Genomic DNA, 18,693 nt, shown 5'->3' on the forward strand with positions numbered 1-18,693 from the left:
GCGAGGGCGCATACTTTGAATAAAATATTTGTTATCATTCTCTTGAAATAAATGTGTTTTTTTCTTGAAAAAATACCGGTTTCATATGTATACGCCTGGTATTGATATTTATTGACTATAAATTATTGTTTTCAATTTAAGATTTTTAATTATTAAGCCATGTATGGATCTGATACATAAATAAAGGTTTAAGTATTTATATATATTTATGGTTGATATATTTTTTTGTTATTATACCTAAAAATATATCGGCCTATTAGCTAGAAAAAATTATAGGCACTTCAGCCAGAAAATGCAGCTAGATAGGCTGTCAAGTTTAGCTGTATTTTTCACCTAGAATGTTCAGCTGAACCTGGTTAGATGTGACAACCGATACTTGTTTAGAAATAGAAATATAGACATGACAGCTAAATTTTCTAGATACTGCACCTATATTTTGCCTGCAAGAAAATCTGTTCAATCAATGTTCAATGTGTTTTTATTAAAGTGATACCGTTTTTTTGTGTTGAATTTCAACAAAATTCAGCAAAAACCAACGCGATTTCTTAGTTCAAACCTTGTATTTGAATGAAAAAAATATAAAATTATCGAATCATACTAAGTATTTTTTCCGTTTTATTTTCGAAAAGGGAATTTCGTGATTTTAGAGTGGACAAATAAGAGGGAATATATTAAATAACAATAAAATGCAATGAAACCATTTATTTATCATATAAAATCTGTGAAGTAGTTAAAAAATAGGAAAAAAATGCTTACAATTAATTTTCAGTAAAACGCTCGCATTTAACAGACAGCTGCATGATGATCATCGCACATTCTACGCATCTGAATTCAACAAAGCCGCTGCTACTGCTTTCGCACTTCACAGATTATAGATTCGGGCACTCATTCTGAAACAATAATTAATAGATAATGATTGATTATTATTGATTATTATTTAAAATACATTACGAAAATGTATCCAAATTTCAGCAATATCAAATTTATTTATGATTTTGTTGGAAATTGTTTTTTTTTTCAATTTCTATTACTTTCTTCGTTTAAAAATGATCCTTTTATTAAAAACTCATCTTATCTTGTTCAGAAGTCAACTGTTTTCTAAAACATTCGACTTTTTTATATTTTCAGATTTCAATTTCTGATTAAAGAGTTTTAAAGTTAATAATTAAAAGTTGAGGACTTTTGAATTTAAATCATTTTTAATTCGATGCCATAAAATTCTGACAAATTAAAATTGAAAACTAAATTGAATGTTTCAAAGTCAAAGCTTCCGAAATTATTATGCTGAAAAAACTTTCGAAATGAAAAGTAATTTTAAATGGAAAACATTAAAAATGTAAAAATTTCTACTACAGACCGTTGAAACATAAACTAATCTTATCTTAATTTAAAACTTGAAAGAATTTTCTAATTGTTAATTATCCTTATAAAAATTCAACGATTGGAATTTTAATTGCAAAATTAAAATCTATGGATATGACTGATTTGTTTGTTATAATAAAATAGTAAAGTTATTTATAAATTAAGTTTTTTCATTAAGTTCCTTCATTTTAATAAATGATTTAAATTAACAAGAAATGACTTCATAACGCATTTAAAGTTATGGTCAAAATCAAACAAAACTGGCTGATTTACATAGTGAATGTTATATTGATTACTTAATTCAAAATGATTTTGTTTAGAGTCTATAGATGATTCAAAATTTTATATTTTTGTTGCAAATACATATTTTTTAAATGGAAAGTTGAACTACTTTGTTAAACATTCAATTATCTCCTGAACGATTAATCAAGTTTAGTAGATAATCGATCTGTTTTGTTGAAAACTTGACTATTTTATTCAAAATAAATTTAATTTAAAATTGAAGTATTCAATTATTGCTTTTTAAAATAAAAAGTTTTTTATTCAAATGCAACTATATCGTTGAAAATTAATCTTTTTGGTTAATTTCAACTGTTTCTTAATCACTATTAAAATATCTTGTTTTCAAATATGAACTGTTTTTCATTTGAAATTGAAGTATTTTTAAGTTGAAGTATCAAATGTGAATTTTTTGTTGTGCATTCGTCTTTTTTAATTGAAAATATAAATATTAAACTGCGAATTCGTTTTTCAAAGTTGAAAATTAATTTTTTAAATTGAAGATTTAACTATTCCTTTTTTGCTGTTGTTGGAAATTCAGCTATTTAGTTAAATGTTATGAACTTCTTTTTTAAAATCTAATCTTTTTGTTTAAAGATTTCTAATTTTAGTTGCAGAATTTTGTTTTTTTTTTGCAATTATTTTTTAAAATTAAAAAATCAAATGTTTTACTTTTGTTTGAAAATTCCTCTTTTTTAGATGATAATTCAACACAATAGATGATTTACAATTAAACTTTTGACTGATTTGTCAGTCGTCGAAACCTCATTATTTTAATCAGTTCAAATTGACTTTGAAACAGTTACTTTTAACTGATTGAAATTTTAGAGTGTAGACTTTCCTTGAAATGGAATTTGTTTTTAAATTCTTGGGTGAATTTCTGCCTGAAATACGTTCGAATGATATCAGCGATTTCTATCTTCGCCTTTTCTCGCTGTATTAATTTTTTGACTTTTTCTGTGCAGTTATGTGGGTATGTAGGTGGGTAGATTGCACAGCCAGAGCTCGGCCCCGCTGAAATCTGTGGTAGCTTGTGAGCGAAACCGTTGCACTGGAAAACGTGCTACTTGCACATGTAAGGTACGAGTACTCAAAGTGTACATGAGAGCGGATACTGTGGGTGCTGGGTAATGGGTATGCTCTGTACGTATGTATTTCTATCGAATACAGGGAATGCACCGAGCACTGAAGCACAAGCGTTACGAGAACAGAGTTAAGCTCCAACTTGGGATTTTGTTGAGAGTACGTATGGTGGACGAGTGCGGTTACCCTAAAACCTAGAACCTAGAATACCTAGATCAAAGATATTATATCTGTATACTTCGTTGCAACACGAGATAGTCCAGAGGAAGCGTCGATGATCTCCTGGAGCAACCGGAACGATCTTTTTTATTGTTCAAATCTCGGTCACTGGGTTTACTTCTTTCACGACAGTGCCAGCAAGATACAACTTACGAGCTAACAGACAAATTTCACTTGGAATCTTAAATAATCTCATCTCATAACGGGAGCGGGAGGGTTGACGCCGACTGTGAATCATGAATGTGTCACTCCGGAGATGGTTTTCTGCAGTTTTCCTCTCCCTGGCCGAAAGTCTAGGGAAATTTGAGTACTTGTAAAAAAGTCGGATGCAGCGCATGTAGAGGTTATACGGCAGCGCTAAGGGTCCTAAATGAACCTGCCTAGTTTTAAATAATAACGTACCATTGAGAAAAGTATTTGTATGATCAGGACTGCCACACAGTCACTTTCAGTCACTTTTTATTTCCTCGTTGACGAGGAAAATGTAATCTATGGTTTATGAAAATGCTATTCAATATCAGACTTGACACTCTTTCCCCAATGCCTTTCTTTTCCTTTTTTTGAAGAATTCCTATTTTTCTCTACATTTTAAAGAAACTTGAACTTTTTCTTCTTTTTTTTCATAAATGCGAACTGAATTAATAGAACCCAATAAGAAAATCTAACTATTTTTGGTTGAAAGTTAGTTGTTTTTTTTTTTTTTAATTGGGAAGTCTACTATTATATTTTAGGTTCAGAATTCATATTTTTTAAATAGAAATTGTCTTATTTGCGAAAATTTTCATTCTTGGATAACAAATTCATTTGTTTTGTTAAAACATTCGTCTTTTTAGATAGAAAATTCATATTTTTAGCAGAAAAGTCATCTTCCTAGTTTTAAAATGAACTTTTTTGTTGAAAATTCAACTATGTACTTGGCTGAAAGTTGAATAACTCGGGATTCTGCTAAAAAGTAGATTTTTGGTTGAAGATTCATTATTTTAGATGAAAAATCATCTCTTTGTTAGATAATTTAACCATTTTTTTCTTTTTTTTTTTGCTCGAAAGTTAATGGTTTTAATTGAAAATTTAAAAATAGCATTTTTAGTTGAATATTTTTCTTTTTCAGTAGAAAATTCAACTATTTTGATGAAAGTTCCTATATTTGTCGAAAATCCATATTTTTGAGTAGAAAATTAATATTTTTCTTATTACTTGTTAATTAATGTATTTTTTTAATTTCAATATTTTTATCTATTTAACAGAATAAGGATTTATAGCGTTTCCTATTGAATTTGATGTTATCTGCAATAATTTTATTTAAAAGAATGCATTCCTCTATTTTGTGACAAACACTTAATACCCTGTTTATAATTGTAAAGTATCGTAATATAAATATGGCAGTTAAGTGTAATACCTTTATAATTATTGTAATAAAATTAATTGCGGTTTTTTTGAAGATTACTTGTAAAATTCATATTAGGAGCTGTGACCTTGGTTATCACCCCCGAATTCATTAATTAAATGTCATCTAATCTTTTAAATGCAAGCCGAAAAAGTAGTACATGATAATTAGTACACTTTAAGCCTGAAATTAATAAAATTGATAAAATTGTGGTCTTGAATTTTAAATCATATTTACCGATTTAAATTTGAAATCAAATAATCTAAAATAAATTATTCTATTTTCAACGCTGATATAACTCAAGAGTTTTTGGTTCGAAATGCTTCTTTGAAATTCTCCAATTTTTAATGATTTTAGCTTCATAATACTTTCACATTTTAAATTATATAAAATTGAAATTTAAAAAATGTAATGATTCAACTCTAAATATAGCAAATTGTAATATATCTCATAAAAGATTTAAAATTCAAATACTTTTGTTTTCTTTTCTATGGTTCTTATAATATAGTGGTCAATTTTAAGCGCTTAATTATCAATTATTAATTCTAATTCTGAATTTTGAAATATAAAACTTGAAAGTAGCATTCAGAAACTTTATATTTTCAATAAAACAATTAAAAACTAAGGGACCTAATTATTGAGCGTTTGAAACTGAAGCACTATAAATTAAATTATAGGCTGTAAAAATTGAATAACAATAAAATCGAATATGTTCTTGTTTTATTATTGTTCTTGATTTTATTTTTGTTGCGGGACAAGGTTTAATTATTATTATTATTACACCATTAAGCCATTTCCCTTTCGGGGTAGTCGATAATTTTTTATTTTCCACTGTACATTGAATGTATGCTTCGATCATAAAAGGGCCTTATATAAGCGGGAATAACTCGGAAATTGTCCGGAAATTTCATGGGGAAAATTTATTAGGCATCTTGTAAAACAATTGAATACATTTTGTTACTAAAGCTTTGAAAAATTCATGTATTGACTTTTATCTTCCGCGGTTTTCTAATATTGAAAAAAATCACTCTTTGTTATCCGAGTACAATTACTGGTCATACCGATTTTCAGATATTAAATTAATTAATGAATACATTGGGTATAAGTAGTTTTATTTATTTTCATGTAAATGACCCTAAATGTAACATTCATTATAGAAGAACTGTTTCTTTTTGCCTTATTAGGGACAAACTTGAAAACGTTATATAAGTTCCCTTTATTTTTTACTTATTTTCGTAAATAAAAAAACCCCTTTTTTATCATTCAGTGCTTAATTTCCAATTTCTACAATTTAGAATTTTGCTAAGTACCTAAACTTTACTGCAAAGTCTAGTTCAGATACTTCTACACCTAATTCTAAAGCTGCAAACAATGGACAATTGATTGCTCGCGAAGGTTTCAGTTGAATTTAGATCACCACAATATAATTGAGCATTAGCTTATTATTAATATTATTCCCCGTAATATTCGTTTCCATTAGAATTATTTGCAACCGCATACAATTGCTCAACCGGTGTATAGATTGAAATGGAATTGATATCAGTTCTAGAGGAACGTTTCCATTATACGCAGAAAAAAGAAGGAAGCAGTTAAAGCTGAGAACTTTAACCAACTGTTTCTCATTAAGGCTCATCCCTATTCTGAATTGCAATTAGCCAAGCGAAGGTTACGACCGGATAATGTCACTTCAGGTCTTCTTGAGCATTACATTCACTTAATTTTTCTTGGGTGTTACTGCAAATAACACTAACTCCGATTAGGTCACGGACGAGTTAGGTGGTCGATAACGTAGCGCCGCGGAGTGAAAAATGGTCTTTTACGATTAACCTATCTTGATTACTGCCCAGTAATTGACTGACAAAATTCGTTGCAATTGTCAGTGGAGGGCAGTTTTCATTGCCGTTAATCAACGGCAGCATACGTCCCAGGGAAATATCACGTGTATACGTCACGGTTCTAGTTTGTCAATCCTGCCATGATTGACACACTTTCCAGCCCTATATTGTGTGACAAATTCCAATTTTTTGAATTAATATTCATACCTATCTCGGAGATTACCATTAAATATGGAAAACCAGAGTTACGAAAAAAAAGCAAGAATGATAATGTATTGTGTCATGGTTAGGTTTATCATAGGGCTTAATCTAAAGAAAATTCAAAACTAAACGAATCACTGTTTTGAGGATTAAGATTAATAAGTCCCTATTTGAATTTGTAATGTAGTCTATAGTGTATTAAACATGTCTTGATTAAGATTGAATCCTGCAATGGCTGAGAACCCTTTGACAATGAGATTGAAAAATTCCTGATTGTTAATCAATTGTGCTGAACTCGATTGCTGTGATGGATATTGTTGGTCACTGGTGTTCACTTTCGAGGTTACATAACCTCCTTATTAATGGAGGTCGATGGTTATGCACCCGATAGCCACCAATCGAATGTTGCGTAAAGGTCTTGCAATTATCTGGAACTACTTAGGTCTTCTTGCAGGGCTCGACAGATTTCGAGTTTTGACTAGACTCAATATTTCCACCATATATTAACTAAGGAAGTAAACCCATTTAAGAAATCACTAATATTTCTCACATGCACCGAAAACAAACTTTTAAAGCTTACATTCAAAGAAATGATTTCAGTTATTCCCTTTGTTCAAATACCAAATAAACTTCACCTAAAACAAAAGCCGGAAGCAGAAGAACATTAAAAAGAGGACATTATTTTCCCGCGAGAGCAATAAAATACAAATGACTTTCAGGAAACGCATACGTAATTTAACGGTTCTAAAGTCCTGGGTATCGAAAGTAACTCTAAAATAAATTTGCTTTCGTTTATTTGACTTACCGGAATAAATGAAAACATCATTTGCCAGTCACTTTCATGCAAAACACTTTCGATGCAAAACACGCATTAACTGGGCTTAAGCAGTCGGTATCTGATGGACGTTTTAATCATGTAGATCGATAATCTTATCGCCTTTTATAATGATAAATGACAAAATTTACAAAACTGAAACCAGAAGAGATATTCTCTGCTATTAAGGAAAAAATGTGTTGATGTTTTTGACATGAGAAGTGAATGTTCAACTGAGAGTTTGTTGAGGAAACTTCATTTTGTGGTTCTGACTTCTGACAAGCTCACGAAATTGCGGGCGACTACTACCGAGATAAAGGCTGTTCCGCTTAACGTGCTGGCAATAGAGAAGTTATTTAGGTTTCGCATAAATAGTTTCTGGCGCATGTTCCAAGTTTTGTTCGGTATACCGCATATTGCAACGAAGCACCCGTTTACTATCCGGATTAGTAATAAACCGCCAATTGCCTGCTTCTATCGATATTAATACTTTAGAGTTAGACTTTAGAGAGTATATGTGCGTCCCGAGTGGTTTATATCGGTATTGAATTTATGAATTAGGTAAGGGAAAAATGCATTATTGCATTATGAAATCATTTTTCGAATTATCATCAGTGAATTTGATCAATTAAAATATTTGTAGATATGAAGTGATGTGCTTATTTTAAATCAGTGCACTGCATACGAATTCGAGAAACTTGTGAGGAAAATCCCAAAAGTATGATTTTAATAACAGAGACTTTTTGATTTGTTTTAAAAAATTATTTTAAATGTTTAAAATTGCGCCATTATTAATTTGAAGTATTGAGGATAGAAGAATCTCAAAATGTTAGCACATGAAAAAAAAATGTACACAGAAAAAACAGAAGATAAACTTTACATCGATTTCCGACGAAAGATTCTCTGCAAAAAAAATTAACTTCACAGGATAAACTTTCGTTTGTTTTTCTGTGAAAAAACACATGTTTTTTGAAAGACGCGAAGTTGGTTAATCAAAACTTTATCGCTCTAAAAAATTTCCTGCAACAAATTTTACTCTTAGTTTTTTCTTTGTAATCTTTACATAGATTTGAGAGTAATCTTTACCTGCAACAAAAATTAACTTTGTTGGTATGTGTGCCAATGCAAATTTTCCTGGGCCAGCTCAATTTAAATGTATGTTTTCTCTGTGTATAAACTATAGCAAATAGAATTTTGTTTTGCAAATTAAATGTAATACTGAAATTCGCATATTTTCGTTAAAAAAATCGAAGTAAACTTTAATGAGAGCCCAATTTCGTTGAAAATAATCCAAAGTTGGGTTCAAGATGAAAAATTTTAGCTTAGAAATTAAATATATTCGAGATGTACTTTTTGCCAATTTTCCAACCGGGCTAAATCAACATCATTTCCTATAAAGCCTTGCAACATTTATAGAATTGCTTACAATAAAATGGTCACGTGTTAATTGTTTGGTTAGTAAGGAAAACGGAGAAATGATTTAAGTTGGCACACAATTTTTGGATAAGTCTAATAATGTGAAAACCAGTTGTGCTATTTATTCCACTTATTTCAAAAATTTCAATATTTGTGTCTTAACAGCGTTTGCTCCAAATGGGGTTAAATTAACACTGTTTGACACCGTTCGAAGCCTATACAGGTCCCGACGCAAACTGTGTTAAGAGTTAACACCATTTTTTTACAGTGTAGCATAGTGTTACTATATAATGATAGCATCGGTTAGACGTTCTTGATCTTGTAAACTGTGAAGCCTGGAAAAGACAGAATCTCATAAATCTGTATGAAATTTCTCTGGAGGCTTGGTAATCTCGGCAATCTCGGTATTCTCATTCTCATGACATGGTCGTGTATTAATTGTCACTCAGCATATTGATGTTGTACTTCCCGTTATTAAGTGACAGAACAAATGAAACAAATGGGACGCGTCCCTAAATGCAGATTTGTGTGACTCTCTCTCTCTCTCTCCCTCTACTTTTCTCTTCCGATATCGGACTCTCTCAACTTCCGAGGAGATTCCCCTGTATCCGGTCTTGTGGAAACCCCACGCCTGTCGTTTCGCAGCCAACGGTTAGGATAGGATAGGATCGTCTGTCTATCTGGCCAAGCCCCTGAGGTAACACAGCACCGTGAGTGAAAGCGACACGGTGAACCCGCTTGCGAAGCTGCCATCAGGTATCCACTTTTACTCAATGTGTAGCTGCAGTCGGATTATAATACCTTCGTGCTCAACAGTCCCTGGCATAGTTACCCAGGTTACCAATAGAAAGTCCAATCTGGCTCTGGCTCTGGCTAACTCCCGCAGTGTAAAAGCCTTTTGTTTCGGCAGTGCCCAATGAAATTTTTGTGCGCGCCCACGTTAAACCAGGCTTTCAAAGCCTGATCAATCAATTCCCAGATCTGAATCCTAAAAATATTTTTGTTTTTGTCTACTTTCCTCAAGATAACAACTGACCAGGGAAACTAGGGATTAGTTTGGAATTTTGAGCACTAGGGAAAAGCCGGACATTTTGTTGAAAACCGTGGATTTTTCAGAATTTTTTTTTTACTTTTGTATTCAATATCTTCTGAATCTTCTAAAAAAAATTCGTATTGATTTATTCTGACAGATTTGTAATTATAAATTTTTTAAATTTATGTTCATACTAGTATTTTAGCTTAGTAATTTGTATACTATTTTTAATCAGCGCATAATAAGTGGAAGTTTTTCATTTTTTTTTGTACTCTTCCTTAACTCAAGCTAAATTGATCGGCCTATAATATTCATACATTTTATTAAAGAGTTAAGGAAGGTAAGGGCATGTATTTTATTTGAAAAAACGTTTTTTTTTACTCAAACTTTTTCCATTAATATAATTAGAAGTTAATGCAAGAACAGATAAGAATCTTTGATTTGAGACGAACCGATTGAACTATAATATTAATAAATTGTATTAAAAAGTGCGAAAGTTATTATCAGTTATATCAATTTTTATTTATTTTATTTTTATTTTGGAAGCCTCTATGAGGAAATAAATATATTTGCTAATTAATCATAATGAGGAAGCAAAGTGCTTATCAAATAAGCACCATAATGTTGTAAATACATACTAAGTTGAAACACCCGAGAAGTGCGCCAGAAACAAATTATTTCGAAAAAACTCAATGCCTGAAAAAATGTAATGAAAAAGACTATTTTTCAGGATGCTTTAACTTCGGGCATATAAAAAATAGAACATTAAAAAATGGTTTTGAACGCAAACCTGAATGTTTTAATTCCATATTTTCCCCTTTTTAATGCTTTAAATGCAAAAATTTTTTATTTTGATACGTTTCAAATTAGAAATTCGCCCTTTGTAATTTTTATTCTTTAATTTAAAGGACTCCGCACGTTCGTTATGGAACTTAGGTTTCGGCTGAATTGGACCAATTTGAAATAGATTTAATTTTTATAACAATTTTAATTGCACGATTTTTAATTTGAAGCACTAATAATTAAATTGTGCGATTCCAAATATAATATCATATTTGATATTATGAAGTGTTATCTGAAGCGTTTGGATACATATTTTTCCTCTAAAGATTTGAAAAATGCATTGTTGTTTTCAAAAACGTCAAAAAGTTCCCCCTCATTTTTCTGTACAACTTCTTTAAGTAAAACTATATTCGTTTAATAAGAAAATTTTATGTTCACTGTGATAAAATTCGAATTAATATTTATATACACAAAAATGAATAAACTTCCGAATTTATTATAAAAAAACATACAGTTTGGCAAATTTTACACTCAGAAAAATAGGCATTGAGGATCAATATCTGATATGTTGATTACGGTACGGGAAATAGGCAGCAAATGAAAAAGGTAAAAGAGGTACTCTCGAATGAATGATTACATTTTTTTTCCTCTTCGGCCTCTCGTAAAAGCAATAAATTTTCAGAACCCTGAGTCTGATGTCTCGGGGGTAATAATAAGTTTTGCGGTTTTTTCGGGGGATTCTTATTTACAAAAATGTAAATTTTTCAGTGTTTTGAAGTGTAGACAGTAGAGTAAATGCAGAATATATCTAGGTGTCGTCGTCGTATCTGAAGGGGCTTTAGGCTTAAAAACTGGGAAACGTTAAAGGTGGAAAAAAAGAATATCCCAACGAGGCGAGGGTTAGCTCCTATCAAGGGGATAGATATAGATAGAGAATCAGGAACCGCCTTCAAACTTGAAGGGGGTTTTTGCACCCTCTAGTCTGGAGCTGGACGAGTGTGTAGATGGGACTGGTCAATGGATGTGGGGCCCCAGTACCGCCCTTTACCGATTCCCTTTCGCCGTTATTGTCCTCATATGGCATATGGGTACCTTTGTTCAAAGCATTCCGTCTCTGTTTAAGCCCTCGTACTCTTACTACTTCTATACAGTGTCTGAGCGAAAAGCAAGGGTTCCTGATGCGTTCACCAAACCGAAAGGGGTTTGTTTCTCTTTGAAAACTTATTGTTTCCAAAATTGGTAGCTGTAAAAAGATTTTTCTTTGTAAAAGGCTTGAGGGCCAGACTATGCCTTTTATTGGTATTTTACTTTTGAAAGCCTAGAATTCACCTTTCTCAGCCTCTTTGAGATTTTAGGTCCTCAAGGTTATACCAATTGATATTTTTGGTTATTTTAATAAAAGAAGTTAATCTGATATTTCTACACTGCCGTGCAAATGATATAAAGCGTAATACCATGTGCATACTGGATGTTCATGAACACCATGAAAATTAGGGTTTTTTAAATCCCATTTTAAAGATTGGGAAAAATGACAAATAACTTGTCCGAAATGCAGATATGCTTTATTTCATTTGCACGGCAGCACAGGTCAGGGAAAACCTAAAAGAGTCAGGGAGTTTTCGATAAACTGAAGTTGAAGTTTAGGGGTCATCCATAAATTGCTTTAGGTGTTTTTCTGAAATGTTCAACCCCCCCCCCCCCCCACTTATATAAGATACCTCCTAATAAAAATATATTTACATCATGTTATGAAGCAAACGTTTTAAGTAATAAGGTAATAAAGTTAGATTTAGAAGAAAAAATGTGTTCATAAGAGCTAAGTCCGATAACAAGATAAAAAATACGAAAAAAGTGAATGGAGAAAAATGGTTCACCTGAAACAGATCTACAAATTTGTTATTAGCCATTTTTTAAATAAAACGTGTACTCTCTAAATCTGAATCAGTGAAATTTCACTGAATAAAATAAATAGAAATGGGTCACTGATAATCAGTGAAAGTTTACTTATTGAATCAGTGAAATAAACACTTTTGCGTGTTGGTAGTACTGCACCATGTCAATTTAGCAATCATAATAAAAATATGTAGGTAAATTCAATCAAAGAGTCATAGTAAAAACCTAAAACCCATAAATATGATCAAATATTAAAAAAGGTGAAAAGTTCCGATGTTTTTAAATGACAAACGACCTCACATATTACTTTAATTTCAAGATTGGACCGTCATGTACAAAGTTACAAACCAGTTAAGTAAGTACTTCCTATACGAGTGAGAGTATATTTGTCCCGCAGTTAATTTAGCAGACTAACAGCCCGAAATTAAAAAAAAAATTATTTCATTAAGAAATTGTTCTTGCTACTTAAGTAAAAGAGTAACAACAACGCTTAACTTGAAAATGTAGAGGTTATGCTTCACATGATTTACTCTGGTATTACTAAGCTTATTAGTGAATAAGCCCGAAATCACTGAAATGCCTAACTACTATTTCAATCTTAATTATATCTACAAATTTGCTTTTAATCATTTTTGGATAGGGCGCGCACTTCTTTAAATTATAAAAACAAGACAGTGAAAATACGTCTGTTTCAATATCAATGCATATTATGAATTGTAATAATATACATTTATTGAAATGATACATTTTTCAGTAAAGCTTCAAATAAAGATTAATGCAAAATAAGGAACAAATATTAAAATAATCATAAAAAAACGTTTGTACTTTATTTTGCAATATCTGGGTAAGCAGACTGGGACCGAGGTACAGAACTTATTATAATATAGGTTTAATATAATAAAGTTGAACATAATATAAAAAGTTCGCGTTTTTTGACATATATTAATAGAGCTCGAAGCGCGGGGCGAATACATCACTGAGCGCGAATCGCGCGAGATCCAACGGACGCGTGTAGCAGGCGCTCTGAAACTAGCGATTAATATTGCACAATTTTGTTAAAGTCATTCCTTTTCGTAGAAATTCAACTAATTTGTTAAAAGTTCGTCTTCTTGGGTTAAAATTTCAACTATTTGGTTCAGAATTAACTTTTTGCTGAAATTGCAATCGTTTCGTCCCGAATTCATCTTTTTAAAATCAAAATCCAACATTTTCGATAAAATTTAGTTACTTTATTGACTTTTAACTTGATAATTTATCTTTTTCGTTTAAACTTCATATTTTTGATAGAAAATTCATATTTTGCATCGAAAATTCACTTATCTGGTTGAAAATGTAACTTTGTTGTTGAAAATTAATTTTTTTTGTCGACAAGTTATCTGTATTAGTTAAAACTTCATGTATTTTGTTGGAAATTCGTATTTTTTATTTGAAAATTGAACTTATTTGTAGAAAATTCGCTTTTTCACTTTTTAAAATTCGAAAAATGTTATCTGAAATTAACGGTTTTCTTTTTGTAAAAATGTATATATTCAAGTTGAAAACTGTTTTATAGAAAATTCAACATTTAGGATGAAATTTTTTTTTTTAATGACTGTTCAATATTTCTTGATTGAAAATTCTACTATCTTGTTGAAAATTCCTCGTTTTGGTTTGAAAATTAATCAATTTAATTAATTTAATTAATTTTTTTTGTAATTCAAATGTTTTTGATTACAAATTGAAATACTTTTTGGATGGAATATTAACTAACAGATGTTTTGTTTAGAATTCATTTTTTGTTGTTGAACATTTATATCTTTGGTTGATATTTTAACTATGTTGTTTGAAATTCCTTTTTTTGTTAAAAATTAATTTTTTTATCTGAAAACTTAATTATTAAATTTAGGCAGATTTATCTTTTTGTGTGGAAAGCTCAACTATTTGGATTAAAATTCAAATTTTTTGTAGAAAATAATTAATCTTTTTGGTTGAAAATGTATCTCTTAAAAATGTATGTAGAAAGGAACATTTCTTTTTCATTAACATTATTGATATCCTACTAGGTCCTAGGTGTAAGGTTCTTTTTATACCTGGAGGTGAAATTTTAAATGGAAAATTGGTCAGGAAAAAGTTAGGTAAAGTCAGGAAATTTCTAAATTCAGATGCTCTTCATTCGAGAAAGTGGACTCGAAAATTTCACTTCTGCTTCCTCTTTTTTGTCGAAAGGTCGAAGGACAAGAGTCAGGTAAACTGTAAACTCTGTAAAGCAGGCTCGAAACAGCTCATTTGATAGAAATTACAGAGTTTCATGACAGTAGAAATAGGTTATCCTTTCTCGAACCGGTGAATATAAGCGATGACGATTGGGAACACCTCGCATCTGCCACCCTCTTACCGGTCACCCTCGCCGGTTTCGACGAATCCGACAGTTTGCTTTTATGCAGAGAAAGAGGAACCCTCGCCTCGCCTTGGTCTCTCACTCTCATGGCTCACCTCGCCTTATTCGCTTATTCCATCTGCCACCCACAGAGTTTAGTTCCAAGTGTGAGAGAATAAATATCGAGAAAAGCTATATTCCCTATAAAATGCTTTTTCGGCTCCTCAAACCTTAAACCTGATCGATCATTTCAATGGCTTTCACCCTGATATTTAAATATCTCCTTGGTTACGTGAATCTGTGAATCCTTCTTGACCCTGGAATCCCCCTCTTTCTGCAATCTTATGATCAGTTCCAGATGGGAACACCAAGATGAAATTATTTCGTTACAATTTAGGACTGGCAATGCAGGTTTCTTTTGTTTGCAAATTTTGCTTCATGGACTTGGTTGATGATTCTTTTTTGAAAGCACAATCCACTTTCCTCCAATGAGATCGATACGTCATCGCTTGCTTTTCGAATCCTTGAAAACGTCTCAACTTTCTCCACAGCTTGCCACGCTTTCTACTTTGTTTCCTTCACCTTTCTTTCCATACGTTCTCTCTAACGTCCAAACAAGAGGATTCACCTTAGACGGAGGGTAATTGGAAGTGACCTGGAAAGGGAAACGAGGTCTTGGTACCTCTCGAACTCCTCGACACACGACCGCAAAACCTCGGATTTCGTTTGGGAACACCAAACAGAATGCGAATTGAAAAATATTGTCCCTTTTCTGTGACCGCACTCCAGGGACGTCATCTTCGAAAAATCCAGGTCTCTACTTTCAGGCCATCCCAATAATAATTTCTAGTGATTCATGTCAAGAAAAATTCCTTTAATATTATTATCTACATCTTTCTTTTTTGATTATTTTCGACTCATATTTGTATTGTTAACATATCAAGCAATTTTTTCTGAAGAAGGTTTTTCTACATCTTCATTCTACCTTCTTTACTCAATTCTCAGCTTTTACATGATACTCTCTAAATCTAAAGTAGTCAAAATTCAACTAATTAAATCAGTAAATTAGTTTAAATAGTAAAATAAATTAAGCAGTCTCATCTGAACTCAAAATCGTAATCGTAACTTGTAAGAAGCCAAGAACACATTTTTTCAACTGTATGTCGATAACAGTTTTTACAGGCTCAAATGCTAAAAAAGCAGACGAAACTAGACTTTTCACGAAAGTAAGTAGATCAATTTTTAACAAAATTATTGATTTTTCGACTAAAAAGCTGAAGTTTTAATCAAGAAGGTTGATTTTCTTCCATAAAAGACGTATTTTCAAACAAATAGACATGAAACAAAAAATGGAATTCTTAAATTTTCAGTTTAAAAAAATTAATGTTCAAAGAGATGAACTTTTAACTAAAATTGTGAATCATTAGAAAAAAAAGAATTTTTAACAAAGTAGCTGCGTTTTCAACCGTAAGAGATTAATTTTCTGCCAAACAGTTATATTTTTAATTGAAAATATGAAATTTCTATCCAGAAGATATTATTTTTCAAACCGAAAAAAAGAGGCTTCAACCGAAGAGTAGAATTTTCAAGCTAAAAAGACGGAAGTTTCTATAAAACAGTTGAATTCTGTTTCCAAATAGTTGATGTTTCTACCAAAGTAATTGCATTTTCAATAAAAAAATTATGACTTTTTAACAAAAATGTTGAATTTGTATGAAAATAATCAAATTTTCAACCAAAAAGAGATGAATAAAATTCTCAATATAAAATATATTCGATTTTCTTGTTGGTTTCTATTAATTCAGTGTATTGGAAAAACAATAAAAAAAGATAAAGAAGGGATTACAGAAAAAACTGTGAAGCGTGCGATGAATAAAGAGGCATTTTAATATTTTATGGACTAAAGAATAATAGTTTAAATGAACATTGAAGTTCATTTTTATTACTTTAGAAATTATTCTCTTGTTTTCTCATACTTTCGCTTTTATATTATGAAGTCGAACTTGACGTAAACCATATAAATAAATAAAATATTTTTCGCATTAAATTTATTTGTGGATCAATATTTATTTTTCAAATGTTTTAGAAATCTATAATCACGAGTTTAAGTAAATTTTGATAGTTTTGGAAAATATTTGTACTGATTGCCAGTGACTGAATTCTAGCTATAGCTTAGTAGAAATTTAAGTTTTAACTGAAAATTAGTTATATTTTAGCAGTTCATACATTTTATACATATATCGATACATATATCGATAAGCAATGTTTAAACTTCGATCATAGAATGAGAAGCCATAAACGATTCCACGTATCCTAGCGGACACATATCCTTCTCAATTGAAAACAAATTAAAATAGCTCAAATGTCATTTCAAGAGGTTCTGCAGTCTGCGACCGGGGCTGCTTCTAAATTTGAATTAAATATTTCCAACTCGACACTTTGAAATTAATCCAAAACAAGTCTTCAAATTTGGATTTTTCCATCTTTGATTGCTTCAAAATGATATTCTGATCAATATTTTCATTCGTCAAGAGTAAGATCACATTCAAATTCAAATTTCTTACAAATTTATACAAGTCTCTAAATATGAATTAGTTTATGATTTGGTTTGTAATTATTGTTAAACTACTTTTTCAGTATAATAACCTAATTTAAATTATTCTTACATAATTTAGTTATTGAAAAGTGGCTCAAAATTAATTAAATTATAATTGAATCAGAGGTTAATTTTTTTGTGCTTTTTGATGGATAATTTTTAGCAAATTCTAAGTGATACAGAATACTATTTTTTGTGTGCAAATTATTCTGACTTTTACTTTTATCTGTTCAACTTATTTCAGGCCAAGTTTATTTAAAAATTAGAATCTCACCAGATTTTAATGGCTTTATGTTGGTCTGTCTTTCAGTTTCAATTTCTGCAACGAAAGCTATTTACAAGTTAAATTTGCATCCAACTTGCTTGGCTTCAAGCTTGGATTTATTTCAATTAGAGTTTGAAGTCGGGATCAGTTTCAAGTTTAGTTTAGGTGCTTCAAACTCTGGACTTTTTCTATAATTTATGTTTTCTAATATAATTTTTTTCAGTTCGAATTTATAATGCTGCCTAATTTGGAATGGTATGCATCAAAAATTTAATTTTAAAATATGGACAGAAAAAATGTCTAGTTTGTGTTTCCGTTTGAAGACTGTGAGCCTATTTTGTCGTTTAAAATTTTTTGTTATAAAAACTTCTGTATGTCTCCTGAGTATTCTGTTTTCAAAATGTTTGTGGAATCTAATTCAGAAAATTTCCGTTAAGCATGATGTGTTGCCATTTTAAAGTCATGTGCACAATTTATTGAAAACATGGTTATGATTTGTTTGAAAATTGAGGGAAGTCGACAATTTTTTCATTCCATTTTTTAAATTTCTACATTTCACTTTTCATTTTCACGTGTCTTTTTTTTGGGTGAAATTAACGTCTATGTCGAAGCTAAACTTCAAGTGAGGTCCAAAGTAAGACTTGAATTTAGCACACAAAAACAGTGAAGCGTAAAAAATATAAAATGAAATGTGAAATCGTACATATACTTTACCCCAGAATTCTCAGAGAAAAAAGTTTTGTTTTTATGAAAGATGGTCTTGTTTTAAGACAAGTCTCAAAACTCTCAAAAGTAGCATTAATTTATGGTGCGTGTAACAAAATTAACTATTTTTTAGCGTAACTATTAACATTTCGATTAATGTAATATGTCGTGCATCAAGATCGTTAAAACTAAATTCTTTTTATTTTACGAAGGAAGATCAAAAGTTTGTAATTAAAGGGTGGTTTTACCCGTGTAGAAATTATGTCCGGGTTCGGGCCGGATTCCGGCAGGGTTACCTTGCTTGTATCCGGAATCTGGGCAGGCTGCCCGGTCGGATTCTGGTTGGTTTCGTCACTCTGCGCTGGTTGGATCCCGGCCGGGTGTACCCAGTCGGCTCCCGGCCGGGTTACCCGATCGGATCCCGGATACAAATAGGGTAACCCGGTCGGAATCCGACCGGTTTTTGACT

At 31.1% G+C, this 18,693-nt stretch overlaps 1 protein-coding gene and 1 long non-coding RNA gene across 3 annotated transcripts in view; one reads left to right on the forward strand and one right to left on the reverse strand.

Moving 5' to 3' along the window:
* Positions 1-18,693, forward strand: part of LOC117172142 (protein roadkill) — a 179,451-nt gene that overhangs the window by 64,401 nt on the left and 96,357 nt on the right. The gene's annotated exons all lie outside the window — the stretch shown is intronic.
* Positions 688-7,520, reverse strand: LOC117172144. The gene is made up of 2 exons (XR_004466969.1): positions 7,169-7,520; positions 688-890 (listed from the first exon to the last, which is right to left on the reverse strand). It is a non-coding gene; the product is annotated as an uncharacterized LOC117172144 (long non-coding RNA).

The sequence above is a fragment of the Belonocnema kinseyi genome, chromosome 4, assembly GCF_010883055.1.
Source record: "Belonocnema kinseyi isolate 2016_QV_RU_SX_M_011 chromosome 4, B_treatae_v1, whole genome shotgun sequence".
In the NCBI taxonomy this organism is placed as follows: Eukaryota; Metazoa; Arthropoda; class Insecta; order Hymenoptera; family Cynipidae; genus Belonocnema; species Belonocnema kinseyi.